We start from the raw sequence: 16,903 nt of genomic DNA on the forward strand, positions 1-16,903 counted from the left end.
GGAAAATAAGGAAGGAGAGCTGGCTGTAATTACTCGTAGCGGGAAGGTAGCGATAGGGAATGAAGGAGACGAATGTGAGGAAAATAAGGGTAGGGAAGAAGCAGAAATTACCGATCATCAAAACCTTAGCAAGAAAGCACAAGAAGGAATGAATCAGCACAATGAAACTCCAAAAATAATACAACCCTTACCCAAAATACCTCCACCTTTTCCCCAGCGTTTTAAAAAGAAGAATGAAGATGAGAAGTTTAAAAAATTATTGTTTGTGTTCAAGAAGTTGTCCATCAACCTTCCTTTGGTGGAAGCATTGTTGGATATGTCAGGGTATGCTAAATTCATGAAAGAGCTAGTCACCAAGAAGAGGATGTTGGATTATGAAACAATTGAAGTGCCTAATAGTTGTAGTGCGATCATGACAAAGGAGTTAATCACTAAAAGATAAGACCCTGGTGCTTTCCCCATCCCGTGTACTATTGGAATGCTCCAATTTGCCAAGTCTTTATGTGACCTAGGAGCAAGCATCAACCAAATGCCATACGCCATATACAAGCAACTTGGATTGGGAGAACCAAAGGCAACTACAATGAGACTTCTTATGGCAGATCGATCGATCAAGCATCCTGTTGGAATCCTCTACGATATCTTGGTCAAAGTAGATCGGTTCATATTTCCAGCCGACTTTGAGATTTTAGACTGTGACATCGATGTTGAGGTCCCCATTATTTTGGGAAGGCCATTCTTAGCAACCGGCAGAGCATTAGTGGATGTTGAAAGCGGCAAGTTGAAATTCTGTGTGAATGACGATGAGGTAACTTTCAACATCTGCAAAACCATGAAACAACCAAGTGATATTCATGTAGTGTTTACTGAAGATGTTATAGATGAGGCAGTGGCAAGTGTGAGTCATCTGCTGCGTAAGAATGAGCCTCTTGAGTCAATACTTGCAAATCATGACGAATCGGAAATTTAGGAATATGATGAAATGATTGTAGCCCTAACAGGGTTAGGAGCATATGCACGAAATCTAATTAAGTTGGATATCGACCTAAAAAACCGAGACAACCCACCTGCAAATTCGTCAATTGAAGAGCCGCCAACTCTAGAACTAAAAGTACTCCCAGCCCATCTCAAGTATGTTTTCTTGGGGACTAACAACACTCTGCCAGTGATTATTGCAGCAAATCTGAGTGAAGGCATTGTCCTTGGGCATAAAGTGTCGCAACAAGGGCTGGAAGTTGACAAAGCAAAAATTGAGGTTATTTAGAAGCTACCACCACCGATCTCAGTAAGTGGCATTCGCTTGGGCCATGCAGGTTTCTACCGGAGATTCATTAAGGATTTCTCAAAGATTGCACAACCGCTATGCAAACTCTTAGAGAAGGAAGTGAAATTCTACTTTGATGATGCTTGTACGACCACATTTAAATGCTTGAAGGAGAAATTGATATCCACACCAATTATCATCAGCCCCAATTGGTCAGAACCATTCGAAGTAATGTGTGATGCGAGTGGGATGGCATTAGGTGTAGTATTGGGACAAAAGCATGCCAAACTGTTTCACCCAATTTATTATGCAAGCAAGACTCTATATAGTGCCCAATGAAATTACACAATCACTGAACAAGAGTTGCTAGCAGTGGTCTATGCTTTAGAAAAGTTCCGGGCATACTTGCTAGGCACTAAAGTAGTTCTTCATACAGACCATGCAGCTTTCCGATACCTCATGGAAAAAAAGGATGCGAAGCCAAGATTGATAAGATGGGTGCTACTCTTACAAGAATTCTATTTTGAGGTAAAAGATCAAAAAGGTTGCGAGAATCAAGTTGCAAATCACCTATCGCGATTAAAGAGTAAAGCAGGTACTGAGCAGGAAAAGGAAATAAATGACGCATTCCCATACAAGCAGATATTCGCACTGTCACTCACACACGTGCCATGGTATGCTAAATTTTCAAACTACATCGTATGTGGGTTGATTCCCGATGAGTTAAACTCTTACCAACGAAATAGGTTCCTATTTGAAGTTAAAAGATACTTCTGGGACTAGCCATACTTATTTCAGAAATGTGTTGATCATGTCTTAAGAAGGTGTGTTCCGAAAGAAGAATCAACAGAGATCCTCCATGCCTGCCACACATCACCAGTCGGGAGTCATCATAGTGGAAATGGTACCGCAGCTAAGATTCTCCAAAGTGGTTATTAGTGGCCTTATCTTTACAAAGATACCCACGATTTTGCAAAGAGATGTCGTCAATGTCAATAGCAAGGCAGAGTGTCAAGAAGGCACGAGTTACCCCTTACACCTATTTTGGAAATCGAACTATTCGATGTGTGGATAATCGATTTCATGGGCCCATTTGTCAGCTCATTTGGAAACAAGTATATCTTAGTAGCTGTGGACTATGTATCCAAATGGGTGGAGGCTGCCGCACTCCCGAATAATGAAGGAAGAAGCGTTGTCCAATTTTTTAAACGCTACATCTTTGCATGGTTTGGCACTCCAAGAGCAATCATTAGTGATGGAGGATCACATTTTTGCAATAAGTGATTTTCCAGTGCATTGAGCAAATACGGAGTAAAACACGAGGTCGCCACTCCATATAACCCCCAAACGAGCGGAAAAGTTGAGGTGTCAAATCGTGATATCAAAAGCATTCTATCCAAGACAATAAACGGCAGTAAAACCTACTGGGCTAGAAAGGTTGACGACGCCCTGTGGGCATATCAGACTACTTATAAGACACCTATAGGAATGTCCCCATATCAGCTAGTTTTTTTGTAAATCATGCCATTTACCTGTTGAGCTAGAACACAAAGCCTTATGGGCATTGAAAGCTCTGAATTTAGATTGGACAAATGCTTCAAGGGAGAGGTTGGACTAGTTGAATGAAATAGATGAGTTCAGGCTCAGATCTTACGACAGCTCAGCCATTTACAAAGAGAAAATGAAGAAATGGCATGACACACAGATAGTCCAGAGGGAATTCAATGTGGGAGATTGGGTGTTATTTTACAACTCGACACTAAGGCTATTCCCAGGGAAGCTAAAATCCAAATGGTCTGGGCCTTTCAGAGTGACACGAGTGTTCACCAATGGTGCCATAGAAGTTGAAGGTAAAGAGGGACCCCCATTTAAAGTTAACGGGCAGCGTTTGAAGTAATACCTTGGGGACTGCTAGGAAATCGCTATAGTTGAAGAATTGTATCTGGAGGATGCATGATAGTATTCCTACGTCGAGCCACGATGTTAAATAAGGCGTTTATTGGGAGACAACCTAAGTTCTTACCAATTATATCTGTTTGATAAAATAATAATGTGTCGATTGTGCATATAGAAGCGTGGATAGTGAACTAACAGTGCAAATAGGCGCACCACAAGTCGATTCAGCGACAGGTAGAAAGAATCGGCAAAGCTCAGGATATCTTTGGCGAACCACGGACTGGTTCGGTGATCGCACTATTAACCGCCATTTGAACTCTCCTAGTTTGGGTTTGGAGTCTGTAAAACTCGGCGCACTTTAAAAAAAAATTAGCGGTGAATCGCCGACCCTGTAGCCAGCACAATGCAAACTGCTGTTCGAACTCACCTGCAACCAGAGGTCCTGTAATCTTTCGCAAAGAAGCTAAATATTCGGCGTGCCGCCGACTAAACAGGCAAGTATAATTAATGTCACTGAATAGGCGATAACTAGAAAGTTCTCCAAGCAAAGGTTTCAAAGTGTCCGATTTACTGCTTACCTCACTTTTTCATACGCCCTAACTCACACTTGCATGCTAGTTTTATATTTCATGTATTATTAGAGTATTCGCGTTGCTAAATTGTTCTCAGTTGTGGATTGCATGGCAGCCGAGCATCTTCACAAAAGGTTGGTCTTTCAACACCCCAAGTTATTTTTGAGAAATCTAACCTCATTTGTAACTAGTTGATCTGAATATCTCTGGGTCAACTAGTTTATTTTATCGATTCCCATCTAACACTTATTATTCACATTTGAGGACAACTGCTTTTATTGTGGTGGGGTGAGGCCCACACCTTTTGTGTTGACATTCATGTTTTGTTCTGTATATATTTGGGTTGTCTGCTTTAATTTGTGTTTTAAATACTGCGTTTCTATGGATGTTTGAGCTCATGGCTCCTGTTGTTCTAATTAAAAATAAATTTGATCCTTCCAAAAAATTGTCGCCACCTCTTGTGTTGAAAATCGTTGTTCTTTTGCAAAAAAATTGAGTCTTGGTTTCGATCAATACCGATGACTTAAATGGTGCTCCCAATTGAACAAACATGAATGCACGGCTATGACGAAGCCAAATGATGTTACATAGATAATATGTGCACTCTTTGCATCTCGTTGTGACTAACCATTTATCAAATTGATTTTCTTGTGAGGACCGTTGCACGCTACCGAACGTGTCTAGTCTTGTTTGATTAAAGTATCGATGCCTTGTGTGATTAGCTTACTTTGAACCATGAATTAATAAACCTAGAATTTTCCCCGTTAGTCTGATTGATTTAGAAAGGTGTCCTCTGGAGATGATCTTGGGGAACTTTAAAGAGTGTGAGCCAAATTTGACATATACCTTTTTTGTGGCCTACCCCGTGAGCGTGTGAAACTCTTTTGAACACCCTTTGAGCCTTACCTTTCTTTGGAAGAACCTTGATGAACCCTAGACCTTACTTGAACCACTAACTACAATGCTCTTGAGTTGTGGCTTAGCGAATAGCCAACTTAGGCCTTGTGGAGAATAGGAAAAGGAGAAGTCAAGAAGTGCAGAAAAGTCCCCCTTAACCCATGGTATTGCATAGAAATGGAACCCCTTCAATTCAAAAAAAATAAAATATGAAATGTGGAATAAAGTACGAAGGGAATCCGATTTCAAGCAATCTATGGAGAAAAGAAAAAGGTGACTTAGAAGCACTAGAAAAAGAATTGATAAAGGAAAAGAAGGGAATGCCTCGAGAATGCCACAACTCATGAGAATAAAAGTCACTCAGCCTAAATGACCATACCTTTGCACTCAGCCCCATTACAAGCCTTAGAAAGACCATTTTGATCTTGAGTAAGCCGAATCGAAAGTCAATTGGACAATAAAGGCAAACCTATGGATGAAAACATGCATTGTGTTCCTCTTTTTGAGTGTGAGCATTGTATCTGATTCCTGATCTTAAATTGACTCATATATGTGTGTGAATATGGAATCATTCTTTACGTGAGGTCATTTAGATACTTTTGTTAAGCTTGAACTTGCACAAGTAGCAAGTATTGCAAGCGTTAGAATCTTTAGTAATGGTGTGTCACAATTTGAATCTTTGAGTACAAAAGTGATCTTTGCATAAGTAAATTGAATCTTGTTATGTGCATTCATTATTTAGTCTTGTGTAGCACTGTTTGAGGCACCCTATTTGAACTGTTGAACTTGAGTTTGCTTGAGGACAAGCAAAAGTTTAAGTTGGGGTATTGATGAGTCCACAAATTTGACTCATTTGGAGCTTTATTTTAATAGAAATAGTGTCCTCGAATGCTTGTTTTATCTCAATAACTGATTAAAATGCTTAAGTTTCAGGTATTTGAAGTTTTACTGGAAGCATGAACACTTAGGCGCAAAAAAGGGCTGAAAAGAACAAGAAATAAAAGTATGCGGATCGCCGAGTCCAACTTGGCGAGGCGCCGAATTGACATGCACCGTGCTTTGTTCCAGTACACGAAGCCTTGAAGAAAGTGGATCAAAAGGCAAGGAAAGGAGCAGTCGGCGAGTCGCCGATTAGTTCCACGAAGCAGTACTGTACCGCCCAATGATCTAGAATATGAGGATACTGAAGGCAAGACACCGAAGGCGATGAGCTGATTAAGGGGCGGATTGCCGAGTTCATCGGCGATCTCGACTAATGTCGCCGAACGATCCTCCGCAGCACAATCTGTGAAAACTATAAATACTAGTTAGAGTTATAGTCTTAAAAAATACAATTTTTAGAGTAAGTTATTATTAGTCTATAGTATTTTTTTGTATTTTTCTCTCAAGTTTGGAGAGGGTTTTATGGAGACTTGAAGAAAGGTGTTTATCTTCCCCAAGTTGGAAGTGGGTTTTCTTTATTTTTCTTCTGTAGCTTAATTCAAGGTTTAATTTCTTATACCCAGTTGATTTCTTTATCATCTTAGGTATAATTTCTTATTTCTTGATGTGTGACTAAAAAACCCCATTCTTAGGGTGTGATTTCCCAAATATGGGTTGATATTCTTGTTGGGACTTGCTTACTGATAGGTTAGATGTATTTTAATGGTGATTTCACCTAGTGGTTGTGGTTTAATCTAAAGGGTTTGTAGTTGCAAATACAAAGCCACCCATGTATTTTCGGCTTGCCCGAGAAGGAGTTCGCGAAACCAAAACCACTAGACTGATGGCCTAAAGAGTGGGTCGACATGTGGTTCAGCCCGAGAGGGTGAGCCCTAGACCCATATCCTAACACTCAACTCGAGAGAGTGAGTGGGGTAAGGCGTAGGCTGGTCTTCATGCGGCAAATGGGTGTCCGAGAGGAACGTATTTGAAACGAGGTATGTTGCCCGAGAGGGAACTTATTTCCATTTAAAGCTTAGCCTAGTCACTATTGTCTTTCAAATTTCCCATTGAAATCATGTACCCAACGATTTATCTCAACTTGCACTGCGGTCACATCCCAAGAACCTTCCCCATACTTGATTTTCTTGTTTATTTTGTTGTTTTATCACTTGTTACAAAACACCTTTTGATATTTGACACTTCTGAGTCACCCCCTTTAATTTACAATGTATTTTATCGTAAATGTTTTTAGCTACGACTAATTCAAACAAAATTCTAATTGGCTATTGATTCTCAAAACCGCTCCCTTGGGACACGAACCCAACCCTTGGTTGGGTTACTATATTATCGATGATCGTAGACACTCATACCGTAGGATAGTGTCGTTGGTCACGATAAGCATACGTTTGTAAGAACTTGAAGGTTCAATGGGTTTCAACTCCATGATTTTGGACTTGGGTCTTGTGGATTCTTCACTTTTGACTTGTTTTAAGACTTAAATATTCATATACCTGTTTGAATGCAAACTTATATTGGTATAAGTTTCTATCTCTTTTACATGTCTAGCTAAAACTCCAATTCTTGGGGTGTGATTTTGTGAATATGGGTTAGATTATATGTTGGGTCTTTCTTGTTGATGATTTATTTGTTGTTTAGATGTGATTTCATTTAGTAGTTGTGGTGGAACTTAATGAAATTGTAGTTGCAAATATGATTTCAGCTTTGTGTTTTTGGCTTGCTCGAGAGAGAGGTCGTAAACCTATGACTACTAAATTGATGGTCGGTGGGATTGGGTCAACATGAGGTTCAGCTCAAGAGAGTGAACCCTAGTCCCTTCTCCCACACACTCAGCTCGAGAGAGTGAGTGGGCTAAGGCGGAGAATGTTCTTCATGCGGCAACTCGTTCTTCGAGAGAAATCGAGTTGATTCGGGGAAAGTTGCTCGAGAGAGAATTTACCCCCACTATAGTCTAGCCTAGTCACAAATATTCAACGAATTTATTATCAAAACCATGTACGTAATAGTTTAGTTTATCCCGTAATCCTATCACATCCCAAGAATCCCCTCTCCTTGATTAGTACTCCTTATATTTTTGTTGTTTTTGCTTACTTTTTATAAATCCCCATTGATAGCTGACGCTTGAGTCACCCCTTAGACTTAACATGTTTATATTCGATAATGTTTTTAGATATGACAAATTAGAACTTAATTTTATATTTCTATTAATTCTCAAAACCACTCCCTTGGTACTCGACCCCAACCCTTGGCTGGGTTACTTTACTGATGTTTGCGTAATCAAGACACAACTTCTGATGCAAGTGTCCACAATCGTACAATAACCCAACCAAAGGGTTGGGATCGTCCCAAGAGAGTGGTTTTAAGAATTGATAGAAACATAAAATTTAGTTCTAACTAGTCATAGCTAAAGACATTAATGAGTAGAAACATTGTAAATTAAAGGGGGGACACAAACGTGTCAATTTACAATCGGGGGGTTTCGTCACTAGTAAGTAAAAAACAACAAAATAAACAAAGGTTTCTAAGCAATGAGAGGGGAACCTTGGGATGTGACGGGAATACAGGTTAAGCTAGATTATTGGGTACATTCTTTCAATAGAAGATTCATAGAGTAATTGTGACTAGGCTAAGCTTTAAGGGGGATAAGCTCTCTCTCGAGCAACTTACCTCGTTTCAAATGTGTTCCTCTCAGACACCCACTTTCCGCATGAAGACCAGCCTACGCCTTAACCCACTCACTCTCTCGAGCTGAGTGTGTGGACATGGGACTAGGGTTCACTCTCTCGAGCTAAACCTCGTGTCGACCCACTCACACTGGCCATCAATCTAGTGGTCTTAGTTTTACGGCCTCTCTCTCGAGCAAGCCTAAAACACATAAATAAACTTGTATTTGCAACTACAAATTCATTAGATTCATCCACAACCACTAAATGAAATCACATTTAAACTACGAATAAACTATCAGCAAGCAAGACCCGGCAACAAATCTAACCCAGATTCGCTAAATCACACCCCAAAAATTGAGGTTTTTAGCCACACATCATGATATAGAAATTTATACCTATATGAGCTTGCATTCAAATGGGTATGAAGATTTAAGTCTTGTTACAGGTTAAGAATGAAGAATTTAAAAGACCCAAGTCCAAATCCTTGGAGATGAAACCCTCTTTTTCTTCAAGTCTTCAAAACCCTCAAAAAGTACTATTCTATATGAAAATTATTACAATTGTTTGACTCTAAGTGAAAATTATAATAATTCTTCCCTCTTGCTAAAACTAAAACTCTAACTAGTATTTATAGTTATCACAGATTTGTGATGCAGTGGATCATTCGGCATCGTTAGTCGGAATTGCCGATCAACTCGGCGATTCGCCCTTTGGTGTAGTTCGTCGCCATGTTGCACCAACCTTCAGCATCATCATGCTCAGAGATGTGCCGACTGCTCCCTGTTTTCGCCGACTTGATCCTTTTCTTCAGGGCTCAGCACACTAGAACAAAAGGCGAAGGAAGACCCTTCGGCGACTCGCCAAGTGGACTCGGCGATCCTCAGGGCTTCATTTCTTCGTTCTTTTCAACCTTTTTGTTCCATTTTGCGATGTAGTGTCCATGCTTTCCTTAAAACTTCAAATACCTAAAACTTAAGGATTTTCATAAGATATTGAGATAAAATAAGCATTTGAGGACAAAATTTCTATTAAAATATAGCCTTGAATGAGTCCAATTTGTGGACTCATTAACCACTACCACAAAATTCACTTTTAGTGGCATTTGATTTTCCTTTTAGCGGCAATATTTATTGCCACAAAAAATTTTAGCGGCATTTAAGTTAATGTCATTGCATCCAGTGTCGCTAAAGCCTTTAGTGGCATTTATATAGAGTGCCGGTAAATATCCATATTATTGCCGCTAAAAGTAATCACTTCTAGCGGCATTTATTTAGTGGCAACTATAATTGCCGTTAAAGGTTCCTTATTTTGCAGCATTTGTTATTACCGGTAAAAATACAATAATTGCCGCTAAACAAGACCTATTTTAGTGGAAATTATTATGGAAACTAAAGTTGACCATAAATTCACCTCAATCATATATTTAATCAGAAAACCTATTAGAAAAAAGTAATAGAAGAATTACATAACTCAAACAACATCATTCATATAAAACAAGAACAATCAATACACCCACTCTCTTGTCTTCGTAAAAAAAATATGAATTATCAAAACAACAACGATATGTTCAAGTTATCAAAAAAACAGAGAGAATGTGTTCAACAATGGAAGAAGCATCATTAGGTTGATTGCATTGTTTGCTAATGCAACATCTTAGAGCCCTATCTGCATCAAATTGCTTACAGTATTAGCTGGCAAAGTAATAGTGGCCTGAAGAAGAACTGAATGAAGTGGTAAATACACTATCTATGTTCTTCTGAAAGCATAAGGAAAAGAATTACTTGTACTACGCTCACAAAGATGTTTGCCAATTGCTAGATAAGGAACTCCCCGTAAATTCTAAAACACATTCAACTTTAGATCCTAAACTGCAACTGGATAAAACAGCTAATTCAAAGTGATGAAGTAGAGAAACCATGAAATATTGTGTAGAAAGAAGACACCTTTTTTTCAACCAATAGTCAAGCATTTTCTTAGAGTTGCATTACACATAACAAAAACATGAAACACCTTATGCTTTATCGCCATCACTGTCGCTCCATATTGGAACTCTAGTTACTAGTAACATTCCAAAACTTTTCGGTCTAGTTCACAAGAAACATTTATGATAGTGAAAAATGTACTCAATATTTTTAATGAAAAAGAGTAAGCATAAGTATCACGTGGTACTTGTTCTAATCACCGTAAAAAATCACGAGCCTGTCTATCACTCCAAACCGAAGACTCAAACCATTTACTATGTATTAGTGTTTCTTATATCTATGAATTTGTCTTCTCATAGTTTATGTCACATAGTTGAGCCAATAAGCTTAAACCCCAAAAAAGAGAGCAACATTCAGATAAGAAGGTAAAAATATAGAAGGTGGCCAGAGGGATAATCATCAGAACTGAACAAAATATTCAAACACAAACAATCAGCACACAAAGGTATGACTTGATGAGACTTAAATTTTCTAATCAGAGTGTGAGTAAACGGATATGTCAAGAATGAAAATTTGGTACCTTCATCTTGTATCCATTATCAAGGACCTTCAACTGATCAAGATATTTTCCGAGTTGCCGGGATGTTGGTTCTAATTCTGCTAATAAGACTGGACGGATCTTAATAGATTTTTCATTGAAGAACGTGATTGGTCTGAACATGCCGAGCTAGTACCTATAAAGCATGTACTTTCATATTTATAACTTATACATTGTAAAATCGTTTATGCTATTAGTGCATTTCGTTAACTGCTAAGGCTACTACTAATTCTACTTATCATGGACTGTTACGTGTAATTATCTTTAGGCTCTGATGATCTAAACATTTCTATTATGAGTTAATAACATGTAAAATCTGCAGCAAATTTTTACTAGTACAGCCCAAAAATCAAAAGTCAAGTAAGACACCGGTAACGCCAGACAGGTTTCGGTAAGTCATAGGGGAGTCTGAAGAACCCAGTGACCAGCATAGATATACCCTAACATAACATATACAATTGTTAAAGTGTAGAAAATAGTATGCATTTATAATTTAGATTCTAAGATAAGAAAAAATTCCGTAGTCTAATAAACCGAAATAGATTTAGTTTACTACCAGAATGTCAACCCCTGTGATGATATCCATGAGGAAATTAGGGACAACACTAGCTATGACCATCATCAGGCTCTCAACCGTCGTAATGCTGGCATAAAGGGCCAATACAAAGAACAAATAGTGGGAGAATACTGGATGGAAGTAGACCATGAAGTAGCAGACAGTACCAGAAAGAACTGCAATCAATATAAGGAACGGCATTGCAGATAACGTGTTGCTTATCACAAATACAATGACACCAACAGCCCATTCATCCTTTCCCTTTGAAAAACCTGTTTTGATTGACCAAATTATTAGATTTGTGTGGCAATGTATCATATAGATAAGGTAGGTTTTTCTAGAGTGTCATACAAAGTACGAACTTTCATATCCTCCACGAATGAAGGGAAACCTCCTATCGACATGAATGTCATAAATCCAATGACGAAAGATGAACATGCATCTCTTGCCTGCATAATGTCAATTTTATAAGTAGATAAAAAACGCGTCTTCTTGAAGGAGACATTAATTACAAAGGAATCAAGTAAAAATCCCAATAGGAGAAATAAGTTACCTGGATGGAATTATACTTGGTTCCCACATTATAATAGATGGTTCCAAGGCAGACGGAGACGACTGAGTAGATCATAACCCTCAACCAGTAATAGCCAAAGTCTCTAGACATATTAACAAACGAACGTTTGGTTAAGGTGTAGGACTACATAAAGAAACTAGCCTGGCTTCCGTTAGAATCTAGCATTGTTCCTTTTGGTTACAAAAAAAGAAAAGAAAAGAAAGATTACAATTGATCAAACTTATTAAAATAAGAACAAAATAAGTTCAATGAAGGAAGGTGAAGGTCTTTATATCCTAAGCCATGCTAAATACAAAGGCAATATGTATGAATCCATGCTACTGTTGCTTAAAGAAAGTACTACAGAAAGCGGAAACTTATATATATGGACTAGTGGCTATTTTATTGCACTTGTTAAAACAAAGAACACATTACACATGGTCTGTAATGTGTATGCTTCAACTGTTTCCAACTGTGAACAGAGTAGTATTACTCATTTAAAAAGTTATTCCCAAATCTAATGCAAACTTTTGGAGTTTGATTAGTAACAAGATGATCTCAAAAGACATACTTTGATCAACTCTCTTAGAGTGGCCTTAACTTTGTCGAAATCAAAGTTACAGCACTGGAGGAAATGATCTAATGGATTTCTGAAAAAAGGACAAGGAAATCCTGCTTCTGCAAAGAACTGCAAATCAAAAACTAGATTTAATTCTAACTTCCACATGATGAAAAGGTATAAAATACGGAGACAAATGATGGAGAATCTCGAGTAAGGGAGGTATATCTTGCCTGATTTGCTTCAGAAGCTTTACCAAAGTAAACCGTTTTGCCTCCGGAAAGTAAGTATAATCTGTCAAACAGCTCAAATACTTCACAGCTTGGCTGGTGAATTGAGGCTATCACAGTCCGTCCATCTCTGGAAAGACAATGCAGTGTCTGTATTACGAAGAACGCTGAGGCACTGTAACAAATTCCAGAAATTTTAAGGTATTGTTCATCAATACTGTGCAATTAACATTGTTAAATCATTGATCTATTCTTAAGAACATTATCTACCTATCTAGTCTACTTGTTGGTTCATCAAGGAGGAGTAATCTAGGACTCATTAGAATCAAAAGGGCAATACTTACCCTCCTAATACACAGTTGGTTCATAGATATAAGAATCACTACTACATAGTTGGTTCTAATTATAAACGATTTTACAATGAAGCTACCAGAAGTGATAAGAAGTGTAAAAAGAGGAGAAAGATGGAACACCTCTTGCCAGTGATTTGTCTCCGCCGAGTGACGAGTGAAATCATCATATCGACCTCTTTGCTACCTCCGGCAATTTGTAAAAAGCGTCGCCGCGAAGCCTATCCTTTATCGACCTCATTGTTACTGTCTCCACTAGCTGATTAGCATAAATGTTTGCTCTGAAAGGCCTCCCACACTCGATTCTTACCACTGAACCCTAATTATACTTCATTTACAAATACAAATTGAAGGAAATTGAGGACTGAAATAACTAGTTCAGGGATTTGGGGAGAGGATTTGGGGAACTAATTGCTTGAGAGAGCGGCCAGCGAGGGAGAAGTAGAGCGTATAAAATTAGAGCGAGTGCGAATTTTTCTGTAAAAGATTTGTATCTTTTACCAGTAAAAGTATAAATGCCGCTAATAAGTGAATTTAGGGTATAAATTAGCGGCAATTAACTAATTGCCACTAATTAATTGCCACTAAAGCCTTATTATGGTGTAGTGAACACCCCCAACTTAAACTTTTGCTTGTCCTCAAGCAAACTCAAGTTCAGCCGTTCAAAATAGGGTGTCTCGAACAGTGCTACACAAGACTCAATCATGAATGCACACAACAAGACTCAATTTACTTATGCAAAGCTCAAATGTGCACTTAAAGATTCAAATTGTGACTCACCAATATCAACGAATCTCATGCTCACAATACTTGCTTCAAAATACAAGTTCAAGCTCCACTATAGTGTTCAAATTCCCCTCACACAAAGAATGATTCCATATTCACGCAAGGGTTTCACAGTTTAAAGCTTTGGAATCAGATGCAACGCTCACACTCACAAGAAGAACATAATGCATAATTCACCCATACGGTTTAGCTCATATTTCCAATCAACATTTGTTTCAGCTCACTCAAGTTCAAAAAAGGTCTTTTTCAAGGCTTGTAATGGGGCTGAGTGCAAAGGTATGGTCATATAGGCTTAGTGACTTTCATCCTCATGAAATGTAGTGCTCTCAAAACTTCCTTTCCTTTTTCCTTCATCATGTTCATTAGTGCTTAATAGGTCATCCTATTATTCGCTTCCCATGAATTGTTAGGAAACCCCATTTCTTTTGTACTTTAATCTACAACTTTATTTTTCATTCTTTTTCTTTTTCTTTTCTATCTTTTCTTTTTATATATGGAGGGGTTCCATTTTTCTCAAAATCATGGGTAAGAGGACACTTTCATTGCACTTCTTGACTTTCACTTATCTTTTCAACACACCCCGAACTTAGGCTTTCGGCCTAAGTTGGCTATTCAACTAACTACAACTTCATGAGGATTATGTGTGATGGATTAAGAAAGGTCTAGTTTTCATCAAGTTTCTTCCAAAGAAAAGGGAAAGGCTCAAAGGGTGTTCAAAAGAGGTTCACACACTCACAATGTAGGTCATAAAATAGTATATGTCAAATTGGCTCACACCCGTAGAGGTTTCCTAAGATCATATCAAGAGATAGCATCACTTAGTTGATCGGACCAACAGTGAAAATTCAAAGATCAATCATGCATAGTTCACAGGTAAGTTCATCACACTAGGCATCGACACTATAAGTTAAACAAGACTCCACACTTTCGCTAGTGTGCAATGATCATCACAACAGAATCAATTTGATACAAGGCTAATAATAACGAGATGCAAAGAGTTCACATATTGTCTATGCAACTTCATTTGGCCTCATCGTAGCCGGGCATTCATGTTCGTTTGATTGAGAGCACTATTTAAGTCATCGGTATTGATTGGAACCGAGACTCAATTTTTTGCAAAAGAACAGCAGATAAAGGGTGGCAAAAATATGCAAAAAATTCAACCTTTTTCGGAAGGGTCAAAGTCGTTTTGCAATTTAAAACAAACGGAGCCATAAGCTCAAACATCCACAAAAAAATAGTATTAACACAATTTTAAATAGAACAATCCAAATATAAACAAAACACGAGTATCAACACAAAAGGTGTGGGCCTCACCCCACCACAAATAATAACATTTGTCCTCAAATGCAAATAACACAGAATCTGAAATGTAAAATAAACAAAGAGAGAAAGGGAGGTAAAAAGGGGATCCTGTCCACGTAGTCGCTCCATCTGTATGGGCATAAGTACCCGGTGCATAAGTCTGGACTCAAGCCTCTGTACCCGGTTCACTGATGTTTGCGTAATCAAGGACACAACTTTCAGTGCAAGTGTCTACGATCGTGCAAGAGTATAATAACACAACCAAGGGTTGGGATCGTCCCAAGAGAGTGGTTTTGAGAATTTATAGAAAAATAAAATTTTGTTCTAACTAGTTGTAGCTAAAGACATTAACGAATAAAAACACTGTAAATTAAAGGTGGGCACAAAAGTGTCAATTATCAATTTGGGGGTTTTATCACAAGTATAGCAAAAACAGCAAAAATAACAAGAAAATCTATGAATGAGAAGGGAACTCTTGGGATGTGACCGAAATACGGGTTAATTTAAATTATTGGGTACATGTTTTCGATAGAAAATTTATAGAGTAATAGTGACTAGGCTAAGCTATACGTGGGAATAAATTCTCTCTCGAGCAACTTACCCCATTTCAAAAGGGTTCCTTTCGGACACCCACTTGCCGCATGAAGACCAGCCGACGCCTTACCCCACTCACTCTCTCGAGCTAAGTGTTAGGATATAGGACTAGGGTTCACTCTCTCGAGCTAAACCTCATGTCGACCCACTCCTTAGGCCATCAATCTAGTAGTCTTTGTTTCGCGACCTCTCTCTCAATCAAGCCGAAAACACAAAAATAAACTTGTATTTGCAACTACAAATTTGTTAAATTCATCCACAACTACTAGATGAAATCACCATTAAACTACATCGAATCTATCAGCAATCAAGACCTAACCACAATCTTAATCTATATTCGCTAAATCACACCCCAAGAATTGGGGGTTTTAGCCACATATCAAGAGATAAAAATTTATACCTAAATGATCTTGCATTCAAATGGGTATGAATATTTAAGTCTTGTTACAGGCCAAGAATAAAGAATCCAAGAGACCCAAGTCCAAATCCTTGGAGATGAAACCCTCTTCTTCTTTAAGTCTTCAAAACCCTCTCAAACTCAAAGAAAGAAAATCAAAAAGTACTATTCTATATGAAAATTATAATAATTGTTCGACTCTTAAAACTACAACTCTAACTACTATTTATAGCTTTCATAGATTTGTGCTGCAGCGGATCATTCGGCGTCGTTAGTCAGAATCGCCGATCGACTCGGCGATTTGCCCTTTGCTGTAGTTCATCACCGTCTTGCACCAGCCTTCAGCATGGTCGTGCTCGGGGTCATTGAGCAACATGGTCCTGCTTCACAGAACAACTCGGTGATACGCCAATTGCTCCCTTTTTCCGCCGACTTGATCCTTTCCTTCATGGCTCAGTACACTGGAACAAAAGGTGAAGTAAGACCCTTCGGCGACTCGCCAAGTGGACTCGGCGATCCTCAGGCCTTTATTTCTTCGTTCTTTTCAGCCTTTTCATTCCTTTTTGCGACATAGTGTCCATGATTTCCTTCTAACTTTAAATACCTGAAACTTAAGGGTTTTCATCAGATATTAAGATAAAATAAGAATTTGAGGACACAATTTCTATCAAAATATTGCCCTAAATGAGTACAATTTGTAGACTCATCATTCACCTCAGAAGGACCAGTAGTACCAGATCCACTAGGAGCCAGCAACATCTACCATGGCCTCATCTATCTCAGTAAGGCCCTCATATCCTTGCCTCTATCTGTAGG

General features: G+C 38.4%; 1 pseudogene; it reads right to left on the minus strand.

Annotated features, from left to right (window-relative positions):
• Positions 1 to 10,618: 10,618 nt before the first annotated feature.
• On the minus strand, positions 10,619 to 13,246 carry LOC102585216 (ABC transporter G family member 11-like; annotated as a pseudogene).
• Between the last annotated feature and the right edge of the window lie 3,657 nt (positions 13,247 to 16,903).

This window comes from Solanum tuberosum, unplaced genomic scaffold (genome assembly GCF_000226075.1).
Source record: "Solanum tuberosum cultivar DM 1-3 516 R44 unplaced genomic scaffold, SolTub_3.0 scf00389, whole genome shotgun sequence".
In the NCBI taxonomy this organism is placed as follows: Eukaryota; Viridiplantae; Streptophyta; class Magnoliopsida; order Solanales; family Solanaceae; genus Solanum; species Solanum tuberosum.